Below are 16,750 nucleotides of genomic sequence, written 5' to 3' on the forward strand. Positions count from 1 at the left end.
CTCCTACAGTGGGGGGGCAGCCCCTGGGTGCGTGGCTGTCCGGCCTGGTGGCCCCGTTGCAGCTGGTCCCTGCCGGAGGAAGAGCGGGTCGGCTGGGGGCCCTATGGTGCGGCAGCAAGTTGGACTGGTGAGCTGCTGCCCCCTTGGGTGATCTCCCCTTGACTGGCCGATGTGAGTGTGGGGCTCCCGTGTGGGGGTTGCCAGATCTGGAAAGCGACGGCGGATGCTGGAGGAGTGGCAGAAGGGTCTGCCTGTGGAGCCCTGGGTTCGTCGCCGGTGCACAGGAGATATTTGAATTGGAGTGCGGACTCTGGGGCCCTGCCTGCGGACAGCTGGAGTTCGGCGGCGCCTTTCTACACTGAGAGTGACTTGTGGAGGCACATGGGCGCGTGTAGCTGGTTGACCCTGATGTAGCGCTGGCAGCGCGGTGCTGACTCCCTTTTAGTCCTCCTGGCTCTGGCGGTGGGGGTGTGGTAGTCGATTCCTGGACTCTGCTGGATTGTTGGTCGCTGGTGTGGAGGCCCCGCCAGTCTGTGCGCTGTCTGGAACTTGCCCTGCTGCAGTTGCCTTGCCGACTGGATTGGCTACTTTGCTCCATTGCTGCTGGGGCAGATGGTGCCTTGCAGTTGGTGGTGGTTGGAGGGGCCTTGGGGTAGCACCTGAGATGGGGTAAACATCGAGGAGAAAGGGGTTTGCCGTCCTTCAGGACGAGGAGGGGGAGCACCGGTCGGAGGATGAGGAGGTCGCGGCGCGTGCCCCCGGCGTGGAAACTCCGGGCGGCCCTTCCTTGGTGGACATTATGCAGGCCATCACGGCTTCTCGAGAGGCCCTCGAAACAAAGATAGACAATATTGGAGTAGACCTGGCGCTGTTGAAGGACGATCATAGGAAGCTGAAAGAGCGGGTGAAAGCGACCGAGAAGACGCTGGAGGAGGTGCCGGATAGGGTGACTGCCTTGCAGCAGTCATTGACGCAGATGGAGAATAGAGTGCGGACACTGGAGCTGCGTGCAGAGGACAGCGAAGGGCGCTCTCGAAGGAATAACCTCCGTATCGTCGGAGTTCCGGAGCGGGCGGAGGGGGTCGACGCAGTCCGGTACCTGGAGGACTGGCTTAGGTCGGAGGTGGCCCCGAAGGGGTTGTCCCCGTTTTTTGCACTTGAAAGAGCTCACAGGGTCCCGGCGCGGCCTCCCAAGCCAGGAGCACCCCCGAGACCGATGGTGGTGCGATTGCTGCACTACAGAGACAGAGACCATCTACTGCAGAAAGCGCGAGAGAGGCAGCGGCTGCAAATCGATAACTCTAGGGTGATGCTCTTCCTGGGTTATACACGGGAGGTTCAGAAGCGGCGTACCTCCTTTGTGGCTGTCAACCGGAAATTGCGACGATGCATGGAGTTGTCTGGAGGCTTGGCAGGCGGGACCGGGACGGAGGTCGCCGGCAAGTGCTGCGGAGAGTGGATCTCCTGTCACTGTGAGTCCGCCAAGGGCGTCTACATTGCCAGACCATCGCCTTGAACGGGACAGAGCTGTGCGGGCAGTGGTGGCGATCAGTCGGGGTAGCGTCAGTCCGGCTTCTGTTTCTTCTGGACGAGCGCTGGGAGGCTCGGAGGCCTCTCCGGACGGCAGTATGAATGGGGATTCCGACACTGAGCTTCCGGTGGTGACCCCGCAGACGGGGGACTTGTTTGGCTGAGTTGGGATTGGAGGGCAGGGATGGTTGCCCTTGTACTGCAGCCCAGTTCTGACAAGTGGAGGGGACTTGCCCCGGCACGCGCAGGGGAGTTGGGCCACTTTGAATGTCCTTATAGGGCCCCCCACGGGCTGTTGCTGGTCCTGGCACATATGGCGGGGTGTGCGGGCGGGGGGGCTCTGGGTCCCTTTTTGGGTCGGCGCACGTCTCACTCTCCATGTTGGCAAGGTTGATGGTTTTCTTAGTTTGGGTGGGGGCTAGTTTTGGGGAACCTATCCTGGGGTGTGGGAGTTGGGAGAGTTGGAGGGGTGGGGTAGGGGGAGGGGAGGGTGGGACCAAGCATGTCGCAGGGGGAGGTAGGATGTACAGTATTAGCTTTACCATGTCATGGATGCCGCCGTAGGTATTAAATATTTATCTTGGAACATTAGGGGGATGCACAGTATGACTCGCTGCCACAAGGTCCATGCTTATCTTCATCGGCGAGGAGTGCAGATAGCACTGCTGCAGGAAACGCACCTGAACAAACAAGAGGGGTTGGCACTGCAGCGGAGGTGGCGGGGACAGGTGTTCTGTACTACGTATTCAGCCTATGCAAGGGGCGTGTCGGTCTGGATACGGGCGGGGGTGCCGTTTCAAACTACTGGACAGTTGATTGACCCTGAAGGCAGGTATTTTTTGGTGACGGGCGGCTGGATGGCAGGGATAGGGAGTATCTATGCCCCCAATACGGATCAGGTTTCCTTCTTTGAGCACCTTTCTGGGGCATTGGCCCCCTTGTTGACTGGTTCGGTGCTCCTGGGGGGTGACTTTAATTGCATCACGGATGTTTTCATGGATCGCTCTCATCCCCCTCTTGCTGATTCCCCTATACATCGACTGGCCGTGGTGCGGCAGGATTCGCAGCGGCAGTGGGGGCTGACTGATACCTGGAGGGCGCACCACCCGGGTGAGAGAGGTTATTCTTACTTCTCATCCTTGCACGACCTCCATGTTCGACTGGACTTGATCCTTAGTTTCCCTGATGTTCATGGGGCGATGGTGCACAGTGAGTACCTAGCCAGGACAACATCTGATCATTATCCTCTGCTGACAGTCCTACACTGGATGAGAGATCGCCCTGCCATACCCACGTGGCGGCTTCGACCAGACACATTAGAGGATCCAGTGTTTCGTGCTAACATTGGGTCGGCCATCGAGGACTATTTTCGAATTAACGCCAGCACGGCTTCATCCCTGGTGGTAGAATGGGACGCCTTTAAGTCTGTAGTCCGGGGGCGCTGTATAGGCGAGGTAGTGGGAGTGCGCAGAGTGTTTTTGCAGGACGTCCAGAAGGCAGAATGGCAGGTGCGCGATTTGGAGAAGGAGCGTCCGGGGCGCCCGGACAGGCAGGCAGGGTTGCTTGAGGCTCGGGAGGCATTAGCAGTCCAAGTCGAGAGATTGCGCTGTTTTGACTATAAGGCTTACATAGATAAGGCGCATGCGGAACGCGATAAGGTGGGGACATTGCTAGCCTGGCTGGCCAACCCGGCGCGTAGGGGGACCCCGATAGTGGAACTGCGGGGGCAGGGTGCTGAGGTGTTTTGCACTCAAAAGGACATTAATGATTACTTTCTACAGTATTACGCCGAGTTGTACCGGAGCGGGCGGGTCCTGGGTGCCCAGGGGATGAAGAATTTTTGCCAATGGCGGGGCTCCCACAGCTTGCGACTGCAGAAGCTGAGGCTCTGGGTCGGGACATTGAAGTGGGCGAGGTATGAGGTGCCATAAAACACATGGCCAGGAACAAGACTCCGGGCACCGATGGGCTCCCCGTTGAGTTCTATGCAGCTTATGCGGACGTTTTAGTACCCTGTTTGGTTGCGCTTTATAATGTGGCACGCCGAGAGGGGGCCCTCCCTGCCACCACGCAAGAAGCCCTTATAGTTCCCCTGCTTAAACCGGGTAAGCCTGCGTGGGACCGTTCCTCGTATAGACCTCTGGCGATGCTCAATCTTGACTACAAGATCTTGAGTCGCATTCTGGCTAGTCGGTTGATGCCCCATATGCTGAAACTGATCCATGAGGACCAGGCTGGGTTCATTCCATCTTGCAACACTGCCATGAATGTGCGCAGACTGATGCGAATCTTGGGGTCCGACTCTTATAACAAGGAGGAGGCCTGCATATTTGCGGTTGACATTGAAAAGGCCTTCGATAGCCTGGAGTGGCCTTACCTTTTCGACGTACTGCGGGCATTCGGGCTGGGGGAACGCTTTGTACAATGGACGGCGCTTCTTTATAGTGCTTCCACTGCTCGGGTGCGGACGGGGGGCTTGATTTCTGGTGCCTGTGCAGTCGCTCGGGGGACGAGGCAGGGGTGCCCGTTGTCCCCCCTATTATTTGCACTGGCAATGGAGCCCATGGCTGCTCACGCCAGATCAGGTCGGTATTTTTCGGGGCTATTAGTCGAGGGGCGAGTGCAACACATAGCATTGTATGCGGACGATCTCCTCATGTTCTTTCCGGATGCTGGGGAGGCCCTACAGGGGGCGCAGGACTTGCTGGAGACCTAGGGGAGGGTGGCGGGCCTCCGGGTGAATTGGACCAAGTCATGTCTGTTCCCTGCTGAGTCGGATGGGATAGCCCGCCCGGGGGATGTCCCGTGGGAACCCTGGTGGTTGCCCTACTTGGGGACTCAGATTTATCACGCTCCCGCTGATTTATTGGAGGGCAACGTGGGGCGAGCAAAACCAGGGGCAAAAACCTGTTTTGATTTTTCGGGGACTCTCCCACTGTCGGTGGCCGGCAGGGTCGCCCTGGTGAAAATGGTCATATTACCCAGGTTTCTTTATTACTTTGGGACCCTCCCAGTTTGGATCCCGGGTAAGTTCTTCGCACAGTTGAACACTTTGCTTACGGGGTTCATCTGGGGCGCGGGAAGGCGGAGGGTAGCTCTACTTACGCTGCAGAGACCAGGGGAAAGGGAGGCCTTGCGTTGCCAGATCTGGAGGCCTACTACCATGCTGCGCAGCTCCAGTGGTTTACGAAGTGGGTGGCGGGTCACATCAGGCGCCCAGAGGAGCAGGGAGGGTTGGACCCGAGCTGGCACCATTTGTCTTGTGTGTTGCTCCATGTCCCCATGAGAGATGCTTTGCTGCCCTCGGACTTGAGGGCGGTGCGGCAGTGCTGGGCGCGCTTGGCCAGGAGGATGCATGTCGTAATTCCATACGCGCCCGAGATCCCGTTACGGATGTGTGAGGCGTTGCCCCACAGGGGAGATTGGAGCCGGTTGTTGGCTTGGGAAGAGGCGGGAATAATGGCACTGGGTGACCTTTACGAGGATGGTAATCTTCTCCCTTTTGACGACTTTAGGGAGCGTCACGATCTCCCGCGGGGGGACTTCCTCTTGCATGCAGCTCTGACTGCGGCTGTCAGGAAACACTGGCGGCGGGGACTGGTGGAGCCGGACACATCTCTTGCTTGTCAGTATGTAGTGATGGCGGCGGGTACTTTTAAGGCGGTGACCTGCCTCTATCAGCGAATTACCTGTGATATGCGCCAGCCCCTGGCTGCACTGCGACTCAAGTGGGAGGCGAATCTGGGGGCACCCATTGCGGACAAAAACTGGGAGGAAATCTCGGAGCGACCTTGGAAGTGTTCCCAAAATGCGCGTTTCCAGCTTATCCAGTTTTATGTTTTTCACAGGGCATACCTCACGCCTAGCAAAATAGCTGAGTACTTTGGAGGGTCGGATGCTTGCCCCCGGTGTGACCATGTTGGGGCGACTTTTCTCCACATGTTTTGGGACTGTCCACAGGTGGTAGACTTTTGGCGTGAAATGACGACTGTACTGCTGACTGTGACTGAGAGGGATTTAGAGGTGGGTCCGAGGGTCTGCTTGTTGCATTGGTTCGCGCACACTGCCAAGACTAAGGTCACCAGCCGGTTTATTGACCTGGGGCTGGTCCTGGCCAAGCGGGAGCTTACTTCCCATTGGAAGACGAGGCAGGGGCCTAATTTCTTGCGCTGGAATAGGGAGATGGAGAAATGGGCAGGAAGCGAGGGGAATTATAGACTGTGTCTGGCTCGGCGTACTGGAAATGAGAGGTCGCAAGAAATGGCCCGGGCATGGGTGGCACTCCTGGAACTGTTCAAACGGCCAGCTGTGGACGATGAGGGGGATCCCGAGGAAGGGGATATGGCTCGGGTCCCTTGAGACCCCCTTTTTACAGGGGGAGGGGAGGACCCTGGGCCCGGGATAACTGGCTTCCCCCTGTGCTCTTGATGCATTTTCTGCTGTGCCCCGTGGGAGGGGAATCCGACAGGTGGCACGGGAGGCTTTGTTACTCGCTTGATTATGATAGCTACTGGCGGCATGCTTGGGTGGGCGGTTGGGGTGGGGAGTTCTGTTGGGGGGGTTGATGGGGAAAGGGGCGGGGGGGTATTTTGATTGCATCTCACCATGGTAATGGATCACCCCTGTGGGTGGATTACGTTACAGCGCAGATGCCTTTTGTGATGAGAGGTGTGCCGCTGTACTCAGTTTGGTGGACTGGTTGTTATCCTACGGACTGGCTTATCTGGAGGGCTGGGTAGCGGGCAAGGGGATTGAATGTGTTACCTTCTGCAACCCAATAAAAATCTGTTTAACAAAAAAATGATTACACAGCTGAATGGTGCGTAAGTCTTCTCCCGTCTTTATCTGAACAAAGGATACCATCAACTCGAGCTGGAAGAGAATTGTAGGTATATTACCACTTGTTCAACTCATGTTGTTTTGTTCAGACACAAAAGAGTCAGCTATGGTGTGTCATCGGCTGCATAAATCTTTCAGGATGTAATTCGCCGAATAATTCAACCTGTCTTACATGCCTTTATCTACAGTGATGATATATTAGTGTTTGGGCCACATAAAAGGAGCATGACAAAGGTCTTACAGAAGTATGCCATCTGCTCACTTTAAATGCAGAAAAGTGTGAGTTTCACAAAACCAAACTAAAATTCTTTGGCCATATTTTCTCTGAAGGGGGAATAACTACTGACCCTAAAAGGCATTGTCATCCACTTGTCCCCCTCAAGATGTAACCATGTTGAGGTCCTTCTTAGCTATAGCCAGCTATTGCTCCAGATATCTTAGTAACCCGGCTACAGTGAGTGGCCAATTAAGAAATTTGACAAAGAAGAATATTACTTTCCATTGGTCCTCTGAATGTGATTCTTGTTTCAAGAAAATCATACACACAATTGGAAATACAACTGAAATGGCTTATTTTCATCCAAAGTCACATACTGAGATCATAGCAGACGCAAGCCCAGTGGTGTTGGGCGCGATCTTTGCTCAACACAGTGGAAATCCAAATGCTCATAGAAGCATTGTGGCCTCTGCTAGCAGAAGTCTATCTCAGACTGAAAGTGCCTATTCTCAGCCAGGGAAAGAGAGCCTGGCTGTAGTGTGGGCTTGTGTACATTTTCATGTGTTTCTGTACGGAAAGCATTCTACCCTTGTCACTGACCACCAGGTGTTGCTCACCATTTTCATATATCCTAAAGCCAAGATGCCCCCTCACATCCAGAGGTGGGGGCTGTGATTGCAAGAGTATGATTACTCTATTGTGCATAAGCCGGGGAAGGATCAAAACCCTGCAGATTACTTCTCATGAGTGACATTACAGCATCACAGTGCAACGTCTAAAGCAGCTGAAGAGTACATCAATTTCATAGTAAAGTCTAGCACCCCTGTAGCTCTATCCCTTGAGCAGATCATTGTTGCTGCCAACACAGACAGAGACATACTCACACTAACGGATATCATTGCAACACAGTCATGGAAAAAACATACTCAAACTCTCACAGATGGTGTTGAATATCAAAAATTCTAAAAAGGGCAAGAAGAACTTCCCATCGCTTAAGAAGGTATTATACTAAGAGGTTCACAAATTGTCATACATGAGAGCTTGAGGCAACAAGTCATTGAACTGGCACAAAAAAGAACATTGTGGCATTGTAGCTACCAAGAGAGCACTCAGAGATCGAGTGTGGTTTCCTCGCCTTAATGAACGAGTCGGGAAAGAACAGAAAACATGTCATCTGTGTAAATGCTTATCTCTCAAGTGTCCATTAAACATGCCTGACTTTCCCAAACAAGAGTGAGAGAGAATTGCAGTTGATTTCTTTGGACCCTTAAAGAATGGGCATCAATTAATGGTAGTTATTGATGAGTACTCATGTTTTCTCTTAGTGGAATATTATTCATCGACCACCCATTACAAAGTCATGGAGAGGCTGGATGATATTTTGCAGCGTGGGGTATTCCCTCCATTCTTAAATCTGATAATGGTATACCCTTTAATAACAGAGAGTTTAAGGACTTTAATAGATGCTTGAACGTGAAGCATCAGAAAAGTATGCCTCTCTGACCACAGGTAAATGGTATTGTTCAATGATTTATAAGCACCCTGAAGACAGTGGTTCAGCTCACAGAGCTTGAAGGAATTGATTTCAGGCCAGCCTTATGTCCAGCCCTTCGTGCATATTGATCAACTCCCCATTCTACATCAGGTGAAAGCATTGCCACCTTGATGTTTGGGACAGTTATTGGGATAAAGCTACCACAATGGACCACAAGCTGACTAATAGACACTGATGAGATTCATGTCATGGACCTTTCTCGCAAATGCAAGATGAAGGCCTATGCAGATAAGCATGGAGGTGTTCATGACACTGTTTCCGAAGGAGACCGGGTCCTAGTCAAACACAAATGGAAACGCAAGACTGACGCTCCATTTGATGCTGATCCATTGAGAGTTGTGACAAGTAAAGGACATATGGTGACCGCACAACGTCCCGGAAAGTCCATTACAAGAGACCTGTCACATTTCAAGCATCTGCCCCCATGTTCATTGGCTCCAGACATCTCAAGTGAGATACATCTACAAGAGGGGAGATCCAGTTATTTGTGACAGTGGCATTCCTGCCTGTATCCGAGACAAGTGGGCGGAATGCACACCGGTAGATTGGTGCTTGCTTCACAATTTCACAGAGAGTAAGCTTTCTCTGCGGTGTTGTGAAAAATGAAACTATAGGGTCCTCACCCACAGGTACCACCTGTGGCATGCTTTGCCATCGGACCCTCACCTAGACACTTAATGTGAATGGGTGGGCTCAACATGTTTGTTAGTGGAGCCCTTTGAGTGGTAGCAGTGAGTGAAGGCAGGGCTGAGTAAGTTAAAATAGCCTTTAAATCCTTTGTAACAAATGAATTATTCTTGGATCTAGGGCTAGGTTAAAAATAGATCAGTGTGATGCTTTTGGGAATTAATGTTCCCAGGCATCAGATAGGTCATAGAAATTGTGAAGCAAGCACCGATGTAACTGGGTGCATTACGCTCACTTGTCTCGGATACAGGCAAGACAGACACTGTCACAAATAACTGGGTTTCCCCCCTCATTGTGTCTATCACTTGGCAAGTTCTCCACCAAGGCTGCATTACAGCCTGGGTGAAGAACATGCCTAGGCCTCCAGTTCCCATGTGAGCGGCAGACCATGGCGCCAGGACCAATCACAGCGCAACTTTGCAGTGTTACGATTTGCTCTGGGGAGCCTGGGTGCTTCCGGGGTGTCCTGTTCCTGTTCTGGAGACGACGGTGGAGAGAGCGGAGAGATGCGGCGACAAGGTCTGTTTTTTATCTTTACCCCCTCTCTCGACCCCCACACCCGCCGCCCTCCGACCCCGGATCTGTGCCAGCCGAGTGACAGAAAGCCATGGAAGTGTTGTTATTCAGGGACACAGTTTAGCTTTTTTTCAGTTCATGTTATGTTTTTTTTTTGAGGCAATGGAAATTCAGTCCTCCTAGACATCATACTTCTTTGCCACATCCTATTCCCGTTTGTTGCATGGTTTGTTTTGTGTCTGTATTATGATGTAAAACAATGATATAAAAAAACGAGGAGCACAGTAAAGGGAAATAAAATACTGCTCCCCTAAGCCACATGTTTTTTCCCCAAAAGACTGCCAAGAAAAACAGACTATGTTAATGCGGCCAGGGAAAATCAGGTCAAATGTCCTGGCTTTTAGCTAACAACATTTTGCAGTTACAGTTTGCAATTCATGCTTTTTCTTTCACCATGGTAGTTCTGGGCTCAATAATCATACATGCAAAATGTTGTGCGTAAAACACAGCGTAACTAGTTGAAGGTGCCATGCATGACATTGGCTATCTCACAGACTTGTGGGCGTGCATGTATGCCTGTATGTGAGTATTGTGTACAAGTATCTCTGTCCTTGTTTGTACCTCTGTATGTGGGTGCCTGTGCAAACAATGTCCTGTCATTCTACATACTGAAATGTACTTTTGCATATTTTAAAATGTCAAGCGTGGGCAGCTTTTTTGGTTCCAATATATTTTCTCTGCATTCTAGTACTTGTGCTGCATTTAAAATGGACATTACTGTAAGTGCTACAGCGCAAATAAAAAACAAGAATGCGTGAGCTGATTACGCTTGGCAAGGGACAACATAGGGGCATATCAACAACGAGACGATAGAAAATTAGCGCCGCTTTTGCGGCCGTTTTCGGCCGAAAAGCGGCGATAATTTTATCGCCTAATTAGCAAGGACACGCTAATGCGTGAAACCTTGCTTTAGCGTTCGAAATCTTAACGCCCAGCTTTGCATCTCTAATGAGATTCAAAGTGGGCGTTCCTGACCTGACATGACAGGAGAAATGTCGCTAAGCGACATTTTTCCTATCATCAAGCCCCACGCTATGAAGCATAGCGTCAGGAAAAGTAGCGATAACCCCTGTTATTGCTACTTTCCTTACGCCTGCTTCAGGACTGACTTAGCCATGATATCCTATGGAAGGAGGATATCATGGCTAAGTTTGTGAGTCCCTATCAACAAGCTAACGCCACATTTCGTGAGATTATCGTTGGGTTTCCAGCGATAATCTCACGTTAGGCAGTTAGCGCTAGGATTTTTATCACTTTTGAGATAAGCGTTGCTAATAGCACGCTATCTCAGCGATAAAAATCCACGCTAGCCGGCGATAATTATCCTAGCGCTAAGTGCGCTTAGCGATAATTATCGCCGGTTGTTGTTGATATGCCCCTTGGTTCCCACCTACTGTACTGTGACCCTTGTTCCCTTGTAGTGTTGCATAGAAAATGGACATTACTGCAAATCCTACAATGGAAAGAAAAACCAAGTAAGGGTGAGCTGCTTACGCCTGGCATGGGACAACCTGGTGTCCACCTACTGAACTGTGACCGTTTTTCCGAACTGTACATCACAGTGTGCATCCAATGTACCTCACTATGTACCCTTGCTGCATATCACACTTAAATGCCCGTGGCTGTGGGACCTTGAACTATATATCACCCAATCTTCTCCTAACCAGTGGCGTAACAGTAGCCCCAGCAACCCCTGCGGTGCAGAGGGGCCCCAAGCTCAGGGGACCCCTCTCGGGCACTGTGCACATGCGGTGGGAGCCTGGCATGAGAGGTCCTGACCGGGTCCAGAGCGTAGGGTGCCCTTCTGTGTACTTTGCAGGGGGGACCTCCGGTTACGTTATGCCACTGCTCCTAACAGCCCCCACAAAAGGCACACAACCCACTGCTTCTGTAATGTAAACCCTCCCAGGGCACCCTTGTAGTACATCTTTAATTTCTGCTTTGAGAGATGTCATTCACACTCTCCCATGAGGCACATCACTCAACAATACGCTATATTCATTACCTGCGCTCCACTGCCACAATTTACACATGCCTATATGGTCACATCACCCTGGGCTGCCTTGCTGCACATGACCTTGCACCGCCACATTCTCCATCCACTGAAGCATATCACCCTGTGCCGTCTGTTAAAGATGATTCTTTATAGCTGCCCTGTGTGCATTGATGCCTGTACATTTGTGGGATTGTGTGCATGGGTAGCTGTATGAATATTACACTTTGTGTAATTAGAGCCTCTAGGAGTGTTTGCCGTGGTATATGCTGCATTCCGTATGTGTGCATGTGCACAATATGTTTGGTGCCTCTAAGTGAATGTACTATGAAGAGTCAAATTTACTGTCTTTGGCAATGAATGTGTGTAATTCAAGAAAACATTTACTGGTCACTGATGCTGTTTTGTAATGTCAAAATGTCATAGCAACATAAAAATTTACTTTTGCACATCATTTAAATGCCATGCATAACTGACAGCTGGCGCATGCGGATTTTAGGGCACCTATAGCCTCTCTTTGGTGCCAGCTAATTCATAACTTAGGTGGAAGGAATCTGTTAGTAAACACAATACTTTCTAATTCCTTTCAATATTTTCTTGACTCTCTTCACATGCATGGTTTTGTTCCCTATTCGGGGGACCTGATCCTACATTCCACTGATCTGTTACCTCAAATATATGTGCAAGTTTTGATTTTGATTTTCTAGGTAGACCACTATTACTTTAAAGATGAGAAATATGGTTCAGACAATGTAACATTCTCAGTTTAGAAGCACTGGGGTTATAGTTTTGAATATTCTGTAAGGTGAGGGTCTTTCCTTATTACTTCCTGCTAATTATCAGGGTTCCTATTACCAGGAAGAGTGGAGGATACAATAAGATTCTCATTGATTTAGAATCCATCGCTAAAGTTTTGTTGAAAAGAAAATCAATGTGAAGGTCCAAACTTCTCTAGATGTTATTTTCCTTTCTTTCTAAATATCTCAATTTAGCCTACAAACTGAAAATTGTGAATTGAGTAACAAGGCAGCAAGCAAGCTTATTTTGGTCAGAGATACACAAAGAAAACCTTCAACAAATACACTTTATTATTTCTCTTTCTTAATTAATTCCTGACATTGTTTAATGCTTTTATGGAAATAAGTCAAAGAAATAACATTTCAATGTAATCGTTTTTATCATTCTCACTCTTATTGCTGGATCAACATCTACGCCTTTATACCCGACTAACCATTATGTGTTTCATGTCACATCTCTGTTGATTCCTCAGGGCATTAATTAACTAATTCTCCAGCAATTCAGTAATGAGCTTTAATTTTAAAAGCAGAAAACATATGGAAATTATTACTGCAAACGAAAAGCTTCTGTATCAAAAAGCTCACAATTACTATAATACAAGTAATAGAGCTATCGACATATATCTTAATATTACTAATTCCTTATCATGTCTGGCATTTTGCCATATAACTCATACCAAGCCTTTTACTGTCAGTAGACCCATACACCAATATCCCTCAACTCCTCAAAAAACACAATTTTGTGTACCATAGAATAACTAACTTCTAGGAGAGTCACTTTACTCGAATCTTTACTGTTATATCCTAAAGTATTCACTCTTTTCAAATAAAAGTACTCTGATTATTTCACTACTGTCAGTCGAATATCGGATAACATTATACTTAGTATAGTAGATATTCAATATAGTTGTGTCTAATTATAAGTAGCATTCACTTGCTTCTCAAAGCTCACATACAAATGTGTTTAATGGCACCAATCAGGTTCTTTTGCTGTCAACTTTAGTCACTGCAGTATGTATCATTTCTGTTCTATAATTGTATCACACATAAGGCATTTATTAAAGCTAAAGAAGTACGCCTCATACTTAGGAAATAGTATTCAAACAGAAATGGTAATGAGCTCAATCTCATCTGCAACAAGGGCAAATTAGCCTGCAATGTGTACAACGAGTTATCCTGTGCTCCTTAACGTGGCAGTTCTTAAATACTGTCAATAATTAAGGGACTGCTATTTAATGATAATGCCACTTGGGTGTTTGAATAAAATATCGAGTTTTAATATAGGGAGACAGATATATCAGGAAAACAATATTGTGATACAAAAATATGGTGAAGCAGAAATAACTTCAAAAATATCGATTTTTTCAGGTAAGCAGTATAGCTGGTAAGAATATCATTGTTAATATCATTTTCAATAATATAGCTGTAAACAATATCGTTTTTTAATTATCTTAATGTCTTAATTATTAAATGTATTTGTTATTGTTTGTATAATTGTTAATAATATTTCAAATATTGTTTGTAATTTTAAGTGATTTATAATTGTAATTTAATTGTTAATAGCCATCATCATCATCACCAACAAAAGCTTTATTCTGTTAAAAATGAACCATAAAAGCAAAACATAAATAAATAAAAAATACAGTTGCATATCAAAAATAATACAAAGTGCCATGATATAATCAAATAAAATAAACACGCGAATCAAGTCATCATTAGTTCATATATTGATTCCCTGTTAGACACATGTGCAGAATACAGTTTATCATTTGATAAAATCAGATTACTTGAAAATATAAAAAGGTAACAAGAAATATAGTCAAAGGCAAGATATTTTTGCTTGCCCGCCGTCTTTATTGCTTTCAGCACAGCAGCAAGGTAGTTGTACACCATAAAATAGACGTGATCAGTTTGAAGAAATTGAAGATAAAATAAAGCTGGTTTAGACTTTTTAAAATTAAAGGACTTTAAGAGAGGAATTTTAAACTGAGATCTCTCATCACAGTATAAACCACAGAAAAACAGCATATGAAGTTGCGTTTGAGAGGTAATCGAATCACAAGGGCAAGGTACCGGGTGTTTCCCGTTATACTTGTTTGAGGGATAGGCCTACAAAAAATGAACAACGCTAGGCCTAAACCTTATCAAAAGGTACCTGTGTTGTCTATTCACCCTTAGCAAGTACGGCTCAATATTAGGGGCGGTACATAGAGGGAGAAAAGATTACATCAATCCCTTTTTTTCTTCAGCCTCCAATTGCTTTGCTTCAAAATTATTAAAAAGTTCCAGTCTGATAGTTGTTTTGTCATGTGGCATAATAATTCTGAGGGTTAGTAAAAAGTTCAAATCGATTAATTTCCAATAAAATGTTTTTAACAAACATAAGCCATTTACATTTATACACCACTGCTAGCCCCAAACTGCGTCAACTTTCCAAAATTGTGCTACATTATTAGTGGTTGAGGCACTAACCAGTTGATTCTACGCCTTCTCTCTAATAGCCTTCTTTCTTCCTTTAATAATTTCTTTATAAACAGCTCTACATTTCCTTATCTCTAGCGGGTCCCTTGGTGGACTCTACAGGGCTCACATGAGGGTGGAATGGGCATGTGACCAAGCTCTATCACACCATTTATCTGGTTTCCCTGCCTATTTGATGTCTTCAGATGATCCTTAACCATATTGCTGATCTTTTGGAAGGCCTTAAGACCTAGACCTGAGTCAGGATCATTGCTAAGACAAAAATCAAATTGCTCCCAACATCTACCCACTAGTTTAGTTTAAAAAAAAGTCCCAGAGTCAGTATCATGCCATTTCCTTTGAATGCTCCTATTTCTTATAAACCTAAGGGTACACACGATCCTATCCACAGAAGACCTCATGTATTCTGTTACAAGATTCAATGCCAGTATATTATAATCACTTAGTGAGCTATCGAGGATCTGAAAATCAAAGACATTAGTAGACCATGATTTGGATAGTAAGATGAAATCTATTGTTGATCATCGACACCTCCCTATAAATGTTGGTTGATGGGGAGCAGTATTCACACTCAACTCCATTGCCACTAGAAGGACATGGGACCTAATCAATCTGTTTAATTTGTCCCCCACATGGGTTATGTTCCATCTGTGCAAAGGTGAAAGTAAAGCTATCTTCTAGCCCGCATACTCGATCATCAGCAATAGAGCAGGGCCTAAGATTAAAATTCCCTTTCCACAATATTACGCAGTCATTTGTTACGTGTAATAGCAACAACTCTAAATTATGGGCAAGGGATTCAATTATTTGCACATCACTTTTCATGAAGTTGTTATGATAAAAATTGATAAGGATGATTGTGGGACAGCTATGAAATCCCAGAGCTATAAGTTGATAAAAGGGGAATACAGTAATGATTTTTTATCTCTTTACACGTGAGAGAGGTACATATTAGTTTCAGAAGCCCAACACTATAATGTCCTGCATGTGTCCGCCTTGCATGGGTAGAGATGGAAGTAAAACCATGCATATGGATATAAGTTATGGCCCAGGTTTCTTGCAGACAAATACGTTGATATTTAGAGGTAATAGATACCCAATTGCTGTCAGACAATATACTATTGATGCCTGCAATGTTCCAAAAAGCTAAATTCAGATCAGGAGGCACAGGACCATTATCCACAAGTTAATTGCAGCCAACTTTCTTAATGTATGATTGATCATAAATATTCTGCCCATTCAGAGGTGGATCAAAAGAAAGGATATACCAGAATCCACTGTTGAAGTTTTCATTATAAAAGGGGTAAAATCCTTCTTAGTAGGAATACTTACAGGCAGGGTTGGAAAACCCCTTTTTAAACCCCCTTTACCTCTACTTGACTGAACTAGCTGTGCTGCATGTAAACTTTTATTAATTCTTATCAGTCAATCCACCTCTTCCAAGGGGGCAAAGGGATTATAGGGAGGGATAACAAAGGTATCAATATCAGATGAATGGGCTGCAGAACTCGATCTAGGTCGATAAAAATAGCCCAATGGAATGGGATTGATGCCTTGAGTCGAGCCATAATAGTTCCCATACTGATCTAGAATAAAACCCACCTCCTTCGAGTTGCAAAAATGAATCACCCCACAGTCATCACTGACAGCTTTAAGGGAATTGCCCAGCCAGCAAACTCTCCGTACACTTAATTAGCCATTTGACTGAACATGACAGTTGATGTTTTTCAAAGTTTTCTCAAACCAATGGGTCACTTTATTTTTCAACTCATGTTCAGATTCCATAGAGGAGGATTCCTGGGGCGGGACATTTTTTAAAACAATATCATATGGCGTGAATTGTGGATTGAGCCGCAAGGTCTGCAAATTATCATTTCCATTAATGTTGGACACACCAGGTTTAGGGTTGGTTGCACTTCAAGAGTACTAGGTGGGGAAATAGGTCTACCTCTGGGGCGACACAAATTACTCTTTGTGCAAGAGAGGCAAATGGAGCATCAATTTTAGGCTGAAGGCACACTAGTTGATTAGTTCTTCCATCCACCACTGGCACAAATGATGATGTGTGGCCTGGG

This window comes from Triturus cristatus, chromosome 8 (assembly GCF_964204655.1).
Source record: "Triturus cristatus chromosome 8, aTriCri1.1, whole genome shotgun sequence".
Classification (NCBI taxonomy): domain Eukaryota; kingdom Metazoa; phylum Chordata; class Amphibia; order Caudata; family Salamandridae; genus Triturus; species Triturus cristatus.